The following is a 16,237-nucleotide window of genomic DNA, read 5'->3' as shown; positions in this document are numbered from 1 at the left end:
AAGACTGGCTGAAATTCTAAGGCATCTACACAGCCAGGTGAAGTGTGGTAACTCAAATAATGGGAGCAATTACGTTTTCTATACATATCTCTCTCTGTATTGCTTTGCTGAAACATTTAAACCAACAACTGCAACAAATCATTTATTTAAAATACAGAACTTTGGAAATTAGCCTCAAAATGTTAATTACTTCCTTAATAGTTGAATTCATCTCACACTCACCTCAACCAACCTCAGCAACAAGGGAATAAATAGCTTTCAACTCATGTTGCAGATGAGGGAAAGAGGCACAGCAGTGAGTAGAGGCCCTCCTAAATAAAGGCAAATATTTCTGCCATGCCAAGAAAGGAGAAAGAAAGGGAGACTTGCCAGAGCTGGCTGGGAGATAACAGTGGGAACTGCTGGTCCATCTGGTTTTCATTCGGCTAACACTCACATTGAACTGTTAGAGAAGGCAGTCCAGGTACACAGATTTGAAGCATGTGGGAGCACGGACACAGCCAGGGAGAAGATGGAGGAAAGAGAGAGAGAAGTCAAACTCCACTAGCTGTCTGCTGTTCACACTGAGCAGGCACAATCTATATCCTCCCGTACAACTGCTGATAACTAAAAGCAATTCTGCTATCATGAACAATCACAACTTCTCCCTCCCTCCCTGCAAGTCCACTTAGTTTTCGATCTGGCCTGAATTTTGGAACACTCCCTACTCAGAGGAAAAATGAGCACATTTAAGAAGCAGACTAGAATGTTTTATATTTTGTTATTTAAATGGACCATGTAGTTGCACTACTGTACTGTTTTTGTGCTCCAGTTTCAGATTTTCAATATATTATAACCTGATCATGTAATGATCCAGGATTTCTTTTTAAATTATTTTTATTCACTATTTTATTATGTCCGTAAGCACCTAGGCTTATCTTTAATTACAGTATTAAGTATAACCTATTGTTACCCAGAAATGCATTAGCACCACCTCCTGTTAGGGTGACCAGCTTTTCAAAAGGCAAAAGGGGGACACATGCAGGAGCCCCGCTCCCCTCTGTGGCCCCACCTCTGCTCCCTCCTCCCCTGAGCCCCCACCCCTGCTCCTCCTCACCCCCCCTGGCCAGGTCACCCAGGGCAGGTGGAGGGTCCAGGATTCCCTACAGCAGGGCCTTGGAGGGGAGAGGAGGAGCAGGGGGCAGAGCCTTGTGACGAGGGGAGCTAAGGCCCACCTCAGCCCCCAACCCCACACCATGAAAAGGCTGGTGCCATCCCTGAGCCTCAGGAAGACTTGGAGTGCACTGCAGGGAATCTGGGTCAAATGCTGCCCCAGAGACATTGGGGTGTGGGACTTGAACTCTGCATTTTGGGACTGTCCCACCCAATTCTAACAATGCTACACCTGGCAGACTTGAGGCTGTATGCTCTCCTGAAATGGGTCAGGTTTGCAGTGCCAGAAAGAAAACAGACTGCAAAGCTTGCGCTTCTGCCTGGAAGGTACAGAACAACCACACAGATATTGAGCCATCCCAGGAGGATGGCCTTCTTCTCTGTACTTGTGTCAGGGACCTGGAAGACAGGATACTGGGCTAAATGGACCTTTGGTCTGACCCAATTTATGTATCTTATGTTCTCATGTTCCTCCTCTGGCACAAAAGCTTCTCTTGCTGCTGCCACCATCAACTCCCCACCCTTTCCCTGAGCTGTAGACATGTGAGGAAGATGTTGGGTCTTAAAAATTCAGCGTACCGCAGGTGCTCCCCATTTCTACTTACCTACTCACGAACTTGCAGAGCCCTGACTACTCTGATTTCAAACACAGGGACTCCTCAAAGAAGATAAAGGAGTAGAGGGGTGGAGAAAAATGCTGAAGTGTCACTGCTTATACACACTATTACAAATTCTTGTAATTCTAATTGTGAGCCTTGCAATATTTGTTGTTTTTTCAAAGCCCCAGGTTCTGGAGTCATGTGATTATTACATGAGAATCTTTTCTTTTCTTTTTTAAAATGAAAACTGAAAGTGTTCACCCTCATAGTTGCAAAGAAAAACCTAAAAATGTGAACCCTAAAAGTCTCAAAAATCTAAAGACAAATAAAAAGGAGCCAACATTTATTCTTGTTAAAATCTCATGTTTTGGGGGCTCATGGTTTTTGGATGCTTGGGTTTTATAATACTGACCATACAGTCTTCACACAAGTCCCATGTGGATTTTTTCCTCTCTGTACATATCAAAGGGAAGGAGAGGATCCACTCCAAAGCCTAAAGAGGAAGTAGGGCTGTCAGGCGTCTGGTTTTGGAAGTTGCCAATATGTCCTGCTGCTAGGCGAGGGAGCCATGGGACTCTGAGCACTGCCCCCACCCCGAGCACCGGCTCCGCACTCCCAATGGCTGGGAACCACGGCTAATGGGAGCTGGGAGGGGGGCAGTGCGTGTGGGCGAGAGCAGCGCACACAGGCTTCTGCTCCTCCTCTCCTCCGCCTAGGAGCTGGACTTGGTAGCCGTTTCCAGGGTGCAGCATGGAGCCAGGACAGGCAGGGAGCCTGCCTTACCCCTGCTGCGCCACTGACCGGGAGCTGCCTGAGGTAAGCCTGCATCCCAACCCCCTGCCCCAGTCCTGAGCCCCTCCCTAACCCAGAGCCCATCCTGCACCTGTAACCTCCCATCCCCAGCCCCACCCCAGAGCCTGCACCCCCAGACCAGAGCCCATACCCCCTCCTATACTCCAACCTCTGCCTCAACCTGCAGCCCCTTACCACACTCTGAACCCCTCAGCCCCATCCGCTCAGTCTGGAGTCCCCTACTGCACCACAAACCCCTCATCCTCAGCCCCACCCCAGAGCCCGCATCCCCAGCTGGAGCCTTCACTTCCTCCTGCACCCCAACTCCTTGCCTCAGTCCAGTGAAAGTGAGTGAGGGTGGGGGAGAGTGAGCCACTGAGGGAGGAGGAATGTAGTGAGTGGGGGCGGGATCTTGGGGCAGGGCGGGGCAGGATCTTGGGGAAGGGGTGGAGCTAGGGTGTTCAGTTTTGTGCAATTAGAAATTTGGCAACCCTAAGAGGAAGACATATTCACTATATGTTGGTTTACAGGGATTCATGTGCATTTGCTCCATTTTCATTACATATGGGCTCATATGCCTTGAGTTTCACTTGGAATTCAAAAGAACTAAAAAAAACCCCAACAAAACCCTAGTCAAAACTGGAATTCCATGCGTTTCATATGGTTTTGATGCAAAAGAATAAAACTAAACCCATGTCTGCAAACCTTAATTCACATAAGGATAGGGTGAAATTTGAATTTGTAATTAAACCAGGTGAGTTTTGAACAGCTTCAGGTCCATGATGAAAGCTTCACACAGCTCATATGTTCACCATCTCTCAAAACCTCACACATAATTTAAGAGTACAGTTCGAATGGGTAGTGAGAACAGCCTATTTCAGGTTTAAGCGTTTCTACTTCAGAATACTAAAAAGCAGCCAAAACTCTGGAATGGTTACCGTAGCCCTAACCAAATGGGCCTTAAGCCCAGAGGTCTTCCAAACTACAGGAAAAAGAAGACCATCTGCAATTCATTCTGTACTGTTCATTGAAATCAATTCAGGATGGAGATAGATGGTGAAATAATGGGCCAGTCCTAATCCATACACACAAGCCTCTGGAGCAATGACAGATTTAGGATAAATTCAGAAAGTATGTTTCAAGTATGCAGGGATCTATTTCATTTGTTTTGGATTATATTTAAAAAAACATTTTGAAATATACATTCTTGAATTTATTTTACAGCAAAGAGCTAAGAGCTGTGATTTAACCACAGAAACTTTTTGCTCCATTTAAAATTAAAGACTGCTGTAAAACCAACTTTAAATTATGATGTTTCTTTGGTGGATTTTTTTTATTCAAGTAACTATACTATTCTTGTCATACATTCAATTTTTGCAATGGGAACTATTTTTACCACTGTTTTTAGTTGTTAAATGCATGTTGATATTTACTATAAGTGTAACTAGCCTTATAAAATAAATATGGGGAAAAAACACAAAGAAAAATCCCCCCAAAACCTAAAACATGTGCATGAGAGAGGAAGGGGGAAAGAGATGTGCATGTTTTCAAATAGATTTACTTCACTTCCTGTATCCTAAATGATTTAGTCCATTTTTAAAACAAGGCGGTCTTTCATATATGGCAAAATTTCAGCGTAAATGGCAGGCTTCCAAGTCTAATGCATCAAGGAAGGCTGATCTATGGAACAAAATATGGAATATATAAATATTTTCCTGATACCATTTCAATAGCCAATTCAATGTCAAGCATTTCTAGAAGTGGTATGTTTTCAATTTCCCTTTTTAAATGAAAAAACGTATGGTCTAATACGCTGTGGCATTTATTTTACTTTTAGTTAGAGCAAACAGTTCCAGATGTATATTCAGGCATGAAAGATTCTTAAAAGACGCTCTATATTGATTTTACCTAGTATTCCTGTGCCAACCCACAGAAAAATTGGTGTTAAAAGTTGCTGAATTAAACCAGTTTAAATTTCTACTGTCTAGTTTCCTTTACAACTTACCCTATAAACCAGCAAAAAGGAATGTTCAAAGCCCCATGCATGTAACAGAATAGAAAAATAAGTTGATCCAGATATATAAATTGAGCTCAAATCCATCTAAAGGATTTTGTACTGGTGATCATCACCATAGCATCCATTCTAATATTACTGTCAAATACACTATTGTGATGGTTTTGAGATTGGATAGCACATTAATGACATACAAAACAAGGGAGTGGGTCATAACAATGATGAACTGAAAGAGGAAAGCCCAATTAAGTCCAGTAAAAAGTAATAATTATTTAGCAATTACATAGCACTTTTCACTCATATAGCTAACACTCTACAAAGGTGGGTAAGACTCATTCTCCTCATATTAATTACAGACAGGTAAACTAAGAAACACAGAAGACAGTTTGACTTGTCTAAGATCACACATAGGAAGCGTTGTTACTACTGAGAAGAGAACCCAGGACTCCTAACGACCAGACCCATCCTTTATCAACTATACTACAGTGAAAGGAAGAAGAGGAAAGAATGTTTTAAATCAGTCCCTAGGAATTATATGAAGATAGGTGTTCTAGTCAGAGAGAGATTTGCTTGAGTGTTAAAGGAAACAAGTAAGCAATGCAAGAAAGCCATTCCTTCCCCACACTCACTATTTTTGGGAACTACTGGAAATCTCTCTGTGCAGCCACAGAACATGATGCACAGTCAGGAGCATTGCAGCTTCTCCCTCCATAAAGTACTGCCAACATGCCTCAAACTTGTTTGAGAGAGACAGCAAGTGCAGTCCAGTCTTCATTCTCATTCATTTCTTGGCCTCTCTACTGAGGCTGCCAAAAGGGATTCTGATGTTTTTCTGATGATTCAGAGGTTTTTGTGCTGTGAACAAATGTCCTGCAACCCACACCTTACTCACTCAGTTTACAGCACTAATCAGACATCCATAATTTTCTGAATCAGTCTTGACTAGATTCAAAAAACTGACCTAGAGGTGAAGGAATCTGAATCCCATTACGAATTCTGTGGCCAGAAGAAACCCTTCAACAAGGATCTCAAAGTAGTAGTATTAAAGGTAAATCAAACTTTCAGGTACTATCCTTCTTCTGAAGAATATAAGCAGTCCTAACAGATATATATCTGAGGAATAGGTGTGCACACAAGACAACAGAGATGGAAGATATCAACTGAGCTTACAAGATGACATAATAATTGATGGCATCATCAGTATGATGTACATGAAGCTCTTAAACACCAACAAATATAGCTGGTTTTCCATAGTGCAATACAACAGCTTTGTGACAACCTTATCTCATTCTTTTCCAACTCAAATAGTTGAGCCCTTAATCATCTTCTTCACATCATCAGCTATTCTTGGAAATAAATGGAAGTGCATCCATTCTATCCATTTCTGCCCAGTTCTTTCATCTTCTGCATAGAAACTCTGCTTCTGAGATTGTCCTGAAATTATCACAGACACCAAGTTATCAGACTATTTCTTTAGCACATCTAAAACAAAGCAATGAAAATAATGTATCCAACACTCTGTCACATGAATTAAGAAGGGTGTTTGTGATATTATCCCCTAACTCAAATCTAAAGGGGTTGTGGATTATATGTGCCAGGCGAATGCCAGCACAGGCTTTGGAAAACTAGACTGTCACTCAGTACCGTGACAACCAACGATGCAGGTATGAAGCACACCTTTTAGTTTGGATTCTGGGACTAGCGTCTGCTGCAAATGAGCATGGGTTGAATATTCTTAAGGAATTGAGAGGTATCACTGCCCCAACCCAAATGAAGAGAAGAGAAGGGTGTCCAAGGTTATGGGTGGCATCTAAGGTAAAATGATCCAGTTGTTCTAAATACAGAGTTGAGATGCCTTTGCTCTGACAGATTATTTGAATGCAAACTCCCAAAAGAAACATGTGACGAAGTGGGCATGTTCTTAATGTTTTCTCTGAATACTGTGTGGGTGCCTCAGTTCCCCTATGCAGTTCTTAAGTATCCAGGTGGTGGGATAAGGGTGTGTGATTGTGGCAGAGCCCTCGGAGACCAATGTGATGGGGTCTGCACAAACAATGGCCGACACCCTGTCTTCTGGCAACTGATGGCCTGGGCCCCTCCTCTGCAAAGGTGCCAACTGAAGGTGTTGGAGAACAAAGAGATCAGGTGGCCTCCTGGCCTGGGAAAGAGACAAAGGAGAAGAGGGGCTGGAGAGTTTCAATTTTGGAGCTGGCTGGGGAAATGGAGGGAGGCTCAGATGGGGCTCTGGCCTCCCTGCCACCCAAAACGGATCTGACTGAGGAGTCCTGTTCTCTGTACCTACAAGCTCTGTTTTAGACCATGTTCCTGTCGTCTAATAAACCTTGTGTTTTACTGGCTGGCTGAGAGTCATGTCTGACTGCAGAATTGCGGTGCAGGATCCACTGGCTTCCCCAGGAGCCCCACCTGTGCACACTCGCTGTGGAAAGCGCACGGTGTGAAGGGGAATGTTGAATGCTCCGAGGTCAGCCTCAGGAAGGTCAAAGTTGTATAAGCTTCTTGTCCTGGGGAGAGGAGGCTTCCCCAGAGTCCTGTCTGGCTTCGTATGGAGTAGTTCCAGAGCATCGCCCAGTGATTCCATGACAAAACACTCTTAGCATATGATTTTATTTAGAGAAGTGTTTGTTTTATATTTTATTTATTTTAAGTGTCGTTTTGCTAAAGTATTTAACTTTGAAAACTCAGTTCATTTTTAGTCACTTTTGAACTGCAAATACTGAACCCACAATCTGATATATCTTCTCTTCCTTTGCTTTGTGGTTTCTGTTGTTAAAGTCCAAAACAATAACTGGGTTGGGGAGGGTGTAGTCTAAATCTAGATTAACCATCAACAAAACATTCTACTAAATATTGCAGTGGGAACTTAAGGAGATAACCTTTCGCCCTAGGAGAGGTCTACAAGAAAAATAAAGGTCAAAATGAGGCAGCAGCTTTAGTTCTTATTAAACCTTCTAAATATAAAATCCACAAATTCCCTTGTCAGGGCTGACTGCATAGCAGTTGGACTGTATTGGAAGCGATGACAATACATATTCATTTTAAATACCCAGTGATCTTGACAGTTAAGCATTATAAAAATTGCTATAAATATATGAGTATGCAACTAAGGCAATTAATAAGCAAAATGCTCTCCCAAATCTGTACTCTAAATGCTATTAGCCTAATCCTCCACTATGTTTCCTGAGTCTTCCTCTACTTTTTTTTTTTTTTTTTTTGCTGAGAAGGCAACACACCAGAACTGTATGGAGTAAAGAGACTCATGGGAGCAGAGGAATGGAAACTTCAACCCTAACGCCACCCTGCAACAGCTAACACAGAGGTGCTCGCTCCCCAGCCACTTTTTCAAATTATGGAGAGGGGAAGCACATATGACAATTCCTTCAGATTGGTGAACAATCCCGACTAGCTCTTTACTCCTGTGAAGAGAGCCATTGGAGCATTTAGGTTTGTGGCTTTGAAAGGGCTCTCCACTTCGCAGTATTTCACTTGCTTTTTGGTCCTTGGTCCACCTGCTAGTGGTAGTAATGGTGGAGGATCTGTCCTCAGAGGGTTCACTAATAGCAGCGGTTCTCAACCGGGGGTCCGCGGTCCCCCAATCCTTTCAGGGGGGCTGTGACATCCTGCAGCTGAAACCCAGAGCCCAAGCCCTGGCACCTCCTGCCACAGGGCTGAAATCCTAAGCCCCGGAGTCCCTCATTGCGGGGCTAAAATTCCGAGTCCCAGCGCCCCCCGCCGTGGAGCTGAAACCCCTGAGCCCCGGCCCCTCCCACCACAGGGCTGAAACCCCTGAACCCTGGCGCCCCCCGTCATGGAGCTTAAACCTCGAGCCCTGGTGCCCGCCATTGTGTGCCTGAAACCCTGAGTCCCAGTGTCTGCTGTCGTGGGCCTGAAACCCTAAGCCCTGGTGCCCACCATCGTGGGCCTGAAACCCAGAGCCCCAGTGTCTGCTGTCATGGTCCTGAAACCCCAAGCCCTGGCACCTGCCATTGTGGGCCTGAAACCCCTAAGCCCTGGCGCCCACCGTCACAGGGCTGAAACCCCAAGCACTGGTTGTCCTCCCCCCACCTCCACTTCAGTGCCAGATTGGTGCAGTACCAGGGGCAGCTCCACACACCCCCTTGCTCCTCTCCCTGCCCTCGAAGCCCCAACCCCTGGCCAGGTCGAAGGCAGGAAGCCAGAGCTGGGCAGTGTGGGAAGCTGCTGCTCTGACTGGTGTCATGGAGCAGGCAGCCGCGGCATTCCCCCGTCTGCTGCTGGTGACCGGGTTTGCAGCTGCTCCTCAGCTCACACAGCTGGTAACAGCCACACAAGGAGGGGGACCCGGCTCTATGGCTGGCAGAACCCTTGGGGGGGCAGCGACCACAGGTGAACCCTCCTGGCACACAGCCCCTAGCTATCCCTCCCGGCATCCTGAGCTACCCCCTGCCCACACACAGCCCCTAGCTACCCTCCCTGCATCCTGAGCTACCCCCTGCCCACACACAGCCTCTAGTTACCCCTCCTTGTACCCTGAGTAGTTTAACTTTTTGAGTTGAACCCTCACCACACACAACCCAGATAGGCTGGATGAGTTAGGAGATGCAGGTGGGGCTGCCTTCCTGGACCCTGCAGTGCAGAGCTGGCCCTGCCCCCACAAAATAGAGGTCAAACTACAGTACGCCTATGCCCGAGAGCCGATCCCCGGCCTAGAACCCTGAGTCCTCCTCCCACCCTCCCCTTCTGGGCCCTGAAGTTTTTATAGCATGTTGAGGGGGGCCTCAGAAAGAAAAACGTTGAGAATTCCTGACGTGTAGTACTTGGAAGCTATAGAAGAAACTAGATACCGTACATATCTAAAAATTCCAATCTCACTAAAAACAAATAAATGCAGTTTGTACACACCCACACCCACACACCATATATTATATAGTGTGAGTATGATGACTGGAGGCGGTTGGAAAATTATGAAAGATGTTCAAAAATTCTTTTCCTTTCTTCCCTGCCCCCAACAAAATTTCCTGACTAGATCTGCTAAAGGCATCTTTGGGGGAAAAAAAACAAAAAAACCAGGGTTTTTTTAATCCACAGAATTAAATTTACAAGACTCAATATTAATAATAAATAATGAGTAAGCCTGTGATACACAGTGGACTGTTTAAAGTGAAATAGAAACAGTACATCTATTTTATGTTAAAAATAAAACATAATACACAACTGCTCAGTTTAGAAGAGTTAACACAGAACCAATAGCAATATTATTTTCCAAAATTAACTAGAACTGCAGTCTCATATGTATAAACAATTCCAGATTAGAAAATCCTCATATTATTTTATTTTATGTACACGCAAAGCAAAATTAGCCATAAAATTAACCTGACAGTATAAATTAAATTACTATCAATTCAGAAGGAATCATTTATACAGTATTACAGAGGTCTTCTTGGCTTATTAATGAGTATAATAGGAAAAAAACATGCTGAAGGAGAACGGAGAGAAAGACATATGGAGTAGTGTAAAGATGATCATTATGTATACCACAGCTGTGTATACGGAAACATTTTCCATAAGTCTTACTGAAAGTCTCTCTTAATTTATATGCACATAGAACATGATCCTGTGAAGATAATGTATGGCCTGAAGTCTCATTGCACTCAGTAGGATTTTAAAATGCTCAGAACCTTCCAGGATTAGGCTCCAATTCTCCATTGTGCCCAATTTTTCAGTTTTCACCCATTAAAACATAATTTTCAGAACAAATAACCCTGGAGATTGAAATCCACTCTGTTGTGTTCACAGAAATGGTATTCTCTACTCAGAATGCCAACAAGGGTGCCAACATTGCTAGATCACATGTCCATGAGAAGCAATTGTTTTATCTCAGATAGGCTAATGAACTGCTATTGTTACCATCTCACTAACCAGTCTGAGATGCATCTGAACCGAGGACATGAAGATGAACAAGTTAGTACCCTATTGCCATGCCATACATTTTAATTAAATCATATGCTTCTCCCTCCTCCTTTACAATATTATACTGATAATCAATATAAATGAAATGTAACACATTCGTAGAGAAACATGTTGAGCCATTATATGAAATAAGTTTAAGCAAACCTGGTAATGCTGATTAACATACCTTGAAAGAATATTATTGAAAGTCGCCAGATGGCATCATTAAAGAAAAGAGAACTTGTATGACTAATTGATCATACAGACAGAGTTTAAAGAAAATGCTCATTGTTAGTTATGAGTCAATGCTTTCTAGATGCTACAAGTCACGTGTAAAATTTGTTCACACTGTTAGGGCATGATCCAATGCCCATTAAAATCAAAGGAAAAATCTTTCTATCAGTGAGCTTTGGACAAGGCTTAGACTCTCCAACTGAATTGTTTCTTAGGTGCAGAGCTACTGCCTACAGATAATACACTCACAAGCAAAATACATTATGCATTGTCAAAACATACATACACACACACACACATATGTATATACACACATGCTTGGACGAATTAGATTTTTATCAGTAAATGTTGGTAACGCCTATTTCACCGAATACACAAACTGACAAAAAACATATTGCACCATTAATAATTGAAATTTACAATTCGGCAAAGTAAGTAAAATGCTGCTTGAAAAATTATTAGTTTGACTTAAGAATATTGACTGTGTATATTTTGATATGTCATGTTGACAATTTGTATTTTAATGGTTATAAAACTTTAACTTTTTCAATCACCTCTACTTTTCATAAATAATTATTGTCTGACTCCTGCTCATAATTTCCTGCAACTGTGAAAATCTAAATCAATCAAATTAAAAAATGCTTTAAAAGAAACATTGATATTATTCACAGATATGTAAAAAAATGAAAATCAAATTCTGCCAAGCCTACTGATGGGATAGAATTGTTCCGTCTTGTATGTTTCTCATGTTACAAGTTTCCATTTATGAAATATATTTAAACAACTCTTTACTGAAACAAAACATATATGCTAATAACCCCAAGGATGACATTTTCAAGACTACAGGCCAAATATATGCAAATGATGTTTGAATTTCCACACTAAAAGAACATTAAATCTGTTTTCCATAAGCGTGGCATGTACATAAAATCTTACCATATTACCAAGGGTTAAGTGCATTCACATTAAACATTCAAAGTTCAAATACACCAGATTGGTTTCTCTCTGGTAGCTGAGTTTTAGCCCTGCAGTTTCCAGCAGCATCATTTAACCCTTTTCCATCAATGCAGCATCATTTTGCAGCATCATTTAACACTCTTCCATCAATGCAATTGTAAATAGAACCTTATAACTTTTGTAAAGCAACTTTTTTTAAAACAACTCTAAAATGTTTCTTATGCACAAAATCAAATTAGTAAAAAAGTTCAGATACTGTATATAAAGCTATAAAAGGTTTAGCAATTTGCTCACGAAAGCTTGTGCTCTAATAAATTTGTTAGTCTCTAAGGTGCCACAAGTACTGCTTTTCAATTTAATACTGACAGTTATGGATTGATATATTGCAATAGCAGTTTAGCTAGTCTCCTGATTTTCAGAATATCTGCTCTATTTTTCTGCAGATCTTTGATATTGTTAATTGTTTTTAATTGGTTTAAATTTGAATCTATTTTCCATGTTATAAGCATGCTCTGTGTACACTGCTAGCATTTGCTAATCATTGCCATGCAATGGTATATGAGATTACCACATTTTTGCCTAGACTTCACTTAGACTAAAAGATCTCTTTGGTGACTGTTGTTGAATACTGACTTCTTAATGACTTCAGCTATGTGATCTGATATATGTTAACATCATATCTAGGCTTGGCAGAATTAAATATTTATCTTTTTATAATTTTTACAGATACCCATGTCAAAATATACAAAGTAAATATCTTTGAATCAAACACAAGAAGCATTTTTCTTACTTTGCCAATCTGTAAATTTTGACCATCATCTGTGGAAATATTTTTTCATTGATTTATGTGTGTGTATGGAGAATTGATGTTTACCAACATTTACTGATAAAAAAGTAATCCTGCCAAATGTAACTATCAGGGAGATGGCTTAGGTTAAATAATAAATATTTTCCACCAATAAACTATTGGTCTAGGCTAATTCTAAAGATAATTTAACATTTTTGACATTTAATTAATAAATTTAAATTAAATTATAAAATATAAGGACAGACACTATTTCCACAAGGCTAAAGAAAACTTTGGCTAATAGCCATAGGAATGTAAATGAAATTATTTTTGGCCACCAGAGGGAACCTCTATTTTTTTTTTGAATGCACTGGAAAACCCCTCTTACAATACTGAGAAGTACAAGGAATGAAGTAAAATCCTGACAATAAAGGGAAGAGACTTCAGACAAAGTTCTTTCCCAAGATATATGATGATTTGAAAATTAATTCACAAGTATGTAATAAGAAAAAAATTATGACAGTATGTCTGTGTATATATATGTACCTACATACACTGTATTTGACTTCAGTAGTATCAAAAATATAAGTGTTTTTCTGGCTAAGAAAAATTCTTCATAAAAAACACACCTTAAAAAAAACCCTGCTCCTAACGTACAATTTTATTCATTACTGTCTGCACCAACAGTTACAGTGCTTGATACACAAAGACAACAGTGGACGTCATGGCTAAGTGCTTTAAAAAAGTGCATGAACACACACTTGGCTTAGAGGCCTTTCCTCATATGAAACTTTCAAAAAGTAAACAGTTTCATATCTTACAAAAATAGTACACAATAAACTTCTATATGACTAGGGCCAGAAAAACCATGTTCAGATGAAAACAAAAGCAGAGTACACAGGTCCTATATGCAAAGTGAATCATATGAATATGATAAAGTGACAGTGACAGAAAATTACAAAATAGTATCACCTACATTGACTAATGCTATTTTCTGCAGCATCACACACACAAGCAAATAAAAATGGACAAAAATTGTAATAGCCACTACCAGTAAAAGATGATCAGCTAGTGAACTAATCTCACAAGAACCTGGCAAGAGAAGAGAAGATGGGGCAACTTAGATGATCTTCCTGGAGATCCTTCTGGTACCAAACACAAGCTAAAAAAGGGAAAGTCCAATACTGGAGCACATTCAGTGATGTAGTAGTTCTCAACTTTTCCAGACTACTGTACCCCTTTCAGGAGTCTGATTTGTCTTGCATACCCCAAGTTTCACCTCACTTTAAAACCACTTGTACAAAATCAGACATAAAAATGCAAAAAAGTGTCAGAGCACACTGTTACTGAAAAATTTATACTTTCTTATTTTGTCTGTATGAAATTTTAGTTTGTACTGACTTCACTAGTACTTTTTATGTAGCCTGTTGTAAAATTAGGAAAATATCTAGATGAGCTGATGTACCCCCTGCAAGACCTCTGTGTACCCCCTAGGCGTATGTGTACCCTTGCTTGAGAACCACTGATGTTTGAAAAAAAGAAGAAAAATTTTAATTCTCTAAATTTTGGATGAACTACGATGAGATCCTTTGGATGGTTTCCACGAACTGACCTGCTGGACTGAAGACTCTAAGTACTTGTCTGAGGGGCTTTGAACTAGATAGGAAACAGGGAGAAGTGGACCTTTTGCTTAACTCAAGCAGTCATGCAGGATAAATCCAAAATTATGAAACAAAAAAATGAAGATTAAGAGTATCTAGACCAAAAACACAAATAGTTGTGCACACATGAATTCATATGCATTATCTGCATGTGTAATTACTGAAACTGAGGAGACCACTGGAGTAATTGTGCATACAAATTACATGTTAGAAACTTAACAGGTAATTTCTAAAGGTAGTTACCAGATCCAGCTTATGTAGGATATACAATTTTGCACAATGGTACCAATCTATCCACTAATGTACTTAAATGGTCTTTAGTGAAAAACACATAAGAATAATAGGAAACAAACTTGAACTAGAAGTGCTACTTAAAAATAGATATTATGACCTGTGAACATAACTGAATCTGGTGGGATGATTCTCAAAACTGGAACGTTAACACAGAATCAAACAATGTTAGGGCTAGGAGGAGGAGAGGTGAGAGATGAGGTGGTGTTTTACATTCTAGTCTTTATGACACCAGAAGCTAAAGTTAGACCAGTGGTTCTCAACACACTGGCCACTTGCGGTCCAATCAACACACAACTGTGGCCCATGTGACATCCTCAGGGCCATAACTAGGGCAGGGTAGGAGGTGCACCAGCCCTAGACACAGAGCCAGTGAGAGGGGTACAAAATTGGGACAGCACAGGATCAGGCCCAGTGTCAGCGCCCTGGCAGGATCGGACCCAGCATCCAGCAGCATCGGGCCAGCAGCTTGAGCCCAACTCCCGGCAAGATCAGACCCAGCAGCATCAGCAGAAGGCCAGGTTGCTTAGTGCCCTACCCCCACACTGCAAGATTGCGGGTCCAGTGACCCCTGGCTGGACAGGCTCCATGGTACTAGGACTGCAGCAGCAGGTGGGCAGGACAGGCTGCACAGCTGAGCTATGTGCAGCCGAGGTAGGAGACTAGCAGGTGCAGGGTGCACAGAGCTGGTGCACAGGGAGGGGGAAGGTTGGGGGGCTGGTAGCAATCCCTGGATGGGGGCACTAGATACTGGGGCACAGTCCCTGGATGGTGGGGTTGAGTGCTGGGGGACAGTCCTGGGGGGGGCAGCCCCTGGGTGGGGGACTGGATGCTGGAGGGGGCAGTTCCTGTGTGGGGCATTCTGCCTTGGCCAGGACACCCTGTCTTTGCAGGGCAGGCACATGTGCCAGCCCAATGTTGGGAAGGTCTGGATCCTCGGGGGACAATCCCAGTGGGGTTGGGTGATGGCGGGCATTCCCTAGCTGGGGGGCAGTCTGGGGAGGGGCTGGGGCAGTCCCTGGATGGGGAAGCTGGGTGCATGAGGGACAGTCCCTCGCTGGGGTCTGAGTGCATTGGGGTCTAGGTGCATGAGGGCAGTCCCTGGCTTGGGAGGCACTTCACACCGGGCAGTGTTCCACATCTTCGCAGGCAGGCTCCCCAGCTGCAGTCTCTGGGCGCTTGGCCCAGATGCACCACCATCAGCAGTGCGCAAGTGAGAGTGGCAATACACCATACCACTCTTACAGTAAATGTATTTTAGCAGTTAATGTTTTGACTTATTTGGCTAATTTAAAATGCTCTTGGTAGACATTTGAAATGAAAGGTACTATATCTATTTGAATCATATTGCTGTCATATAACAAATAATAAACCTTTTTTTTGGTAGCTGTACAGGTAGTATATATATTGTGTGGATGTGACCCACATAACACACAAAGAGATGCTTATGTGGCCTACAATTGTAAAGAGGTTGAGTACCACTGAGTTAGAGAATGATGAGTGTGGTTAGGAAATTTTAGGGGTTAGGATGCAAGGAATGAAAAATGTAGTAGGGAATGACCATCTGCTATAGACCACAGCAGTTGGGATAGAAGGACGGGGAGAGAGAGCGTATACCTGGACCAAATCATGGGGTGCTCAGAATCACAAGATAATCATCACCATGGAATTTCTAACTACCAAGATACCTGTTCATTAACAAATATTGCCAGACATACATCAAAGGTTCATAAATTACATATTAGAAAGTTTTATTAATAAAAAAGTAGAAACTTCAACTACAGAATCCATCATAAACCTGATT

The 16,237-nt window shown here is 42.0% G+C and overlaps 1 protein-coding gene across 14 annotated transcripts in view; it reads right to left on the bottom strand.

Annotated features, from left to right (window-relative positions):
- Positions 1-16,237, bottom strand: part of RUNX1T1 (RUNX1 partner transcriptional co-repressor 1) — a 144,315-nt gene that overhangs the window by 73,434 nt on the left and 54,644 nt on the right. The gene's annotated exons all lie outside the window — the stretch shown is intronic.

This window comes from Dermochelys coriacea, chromosome 2, assembly GCF_009764565.3.
Source record: "Dermochelys coriacea isolate rDerCor1 chromosome 2, rDerCor1.pri.v4, whole genome shotgun sequence".
In the NCBI taxonomy this organism is placed as follows: Eukaryota; Metazoa; Chordata; order Testudines; family Dermochelyidae; genus Dermochelys; species Dermochelys coriacea.
The sequence above is the reverse complement of the archived record's forward strand: the minus strand, read 5'-3'. Positions and strand labels throughout refer to the sequence as shown.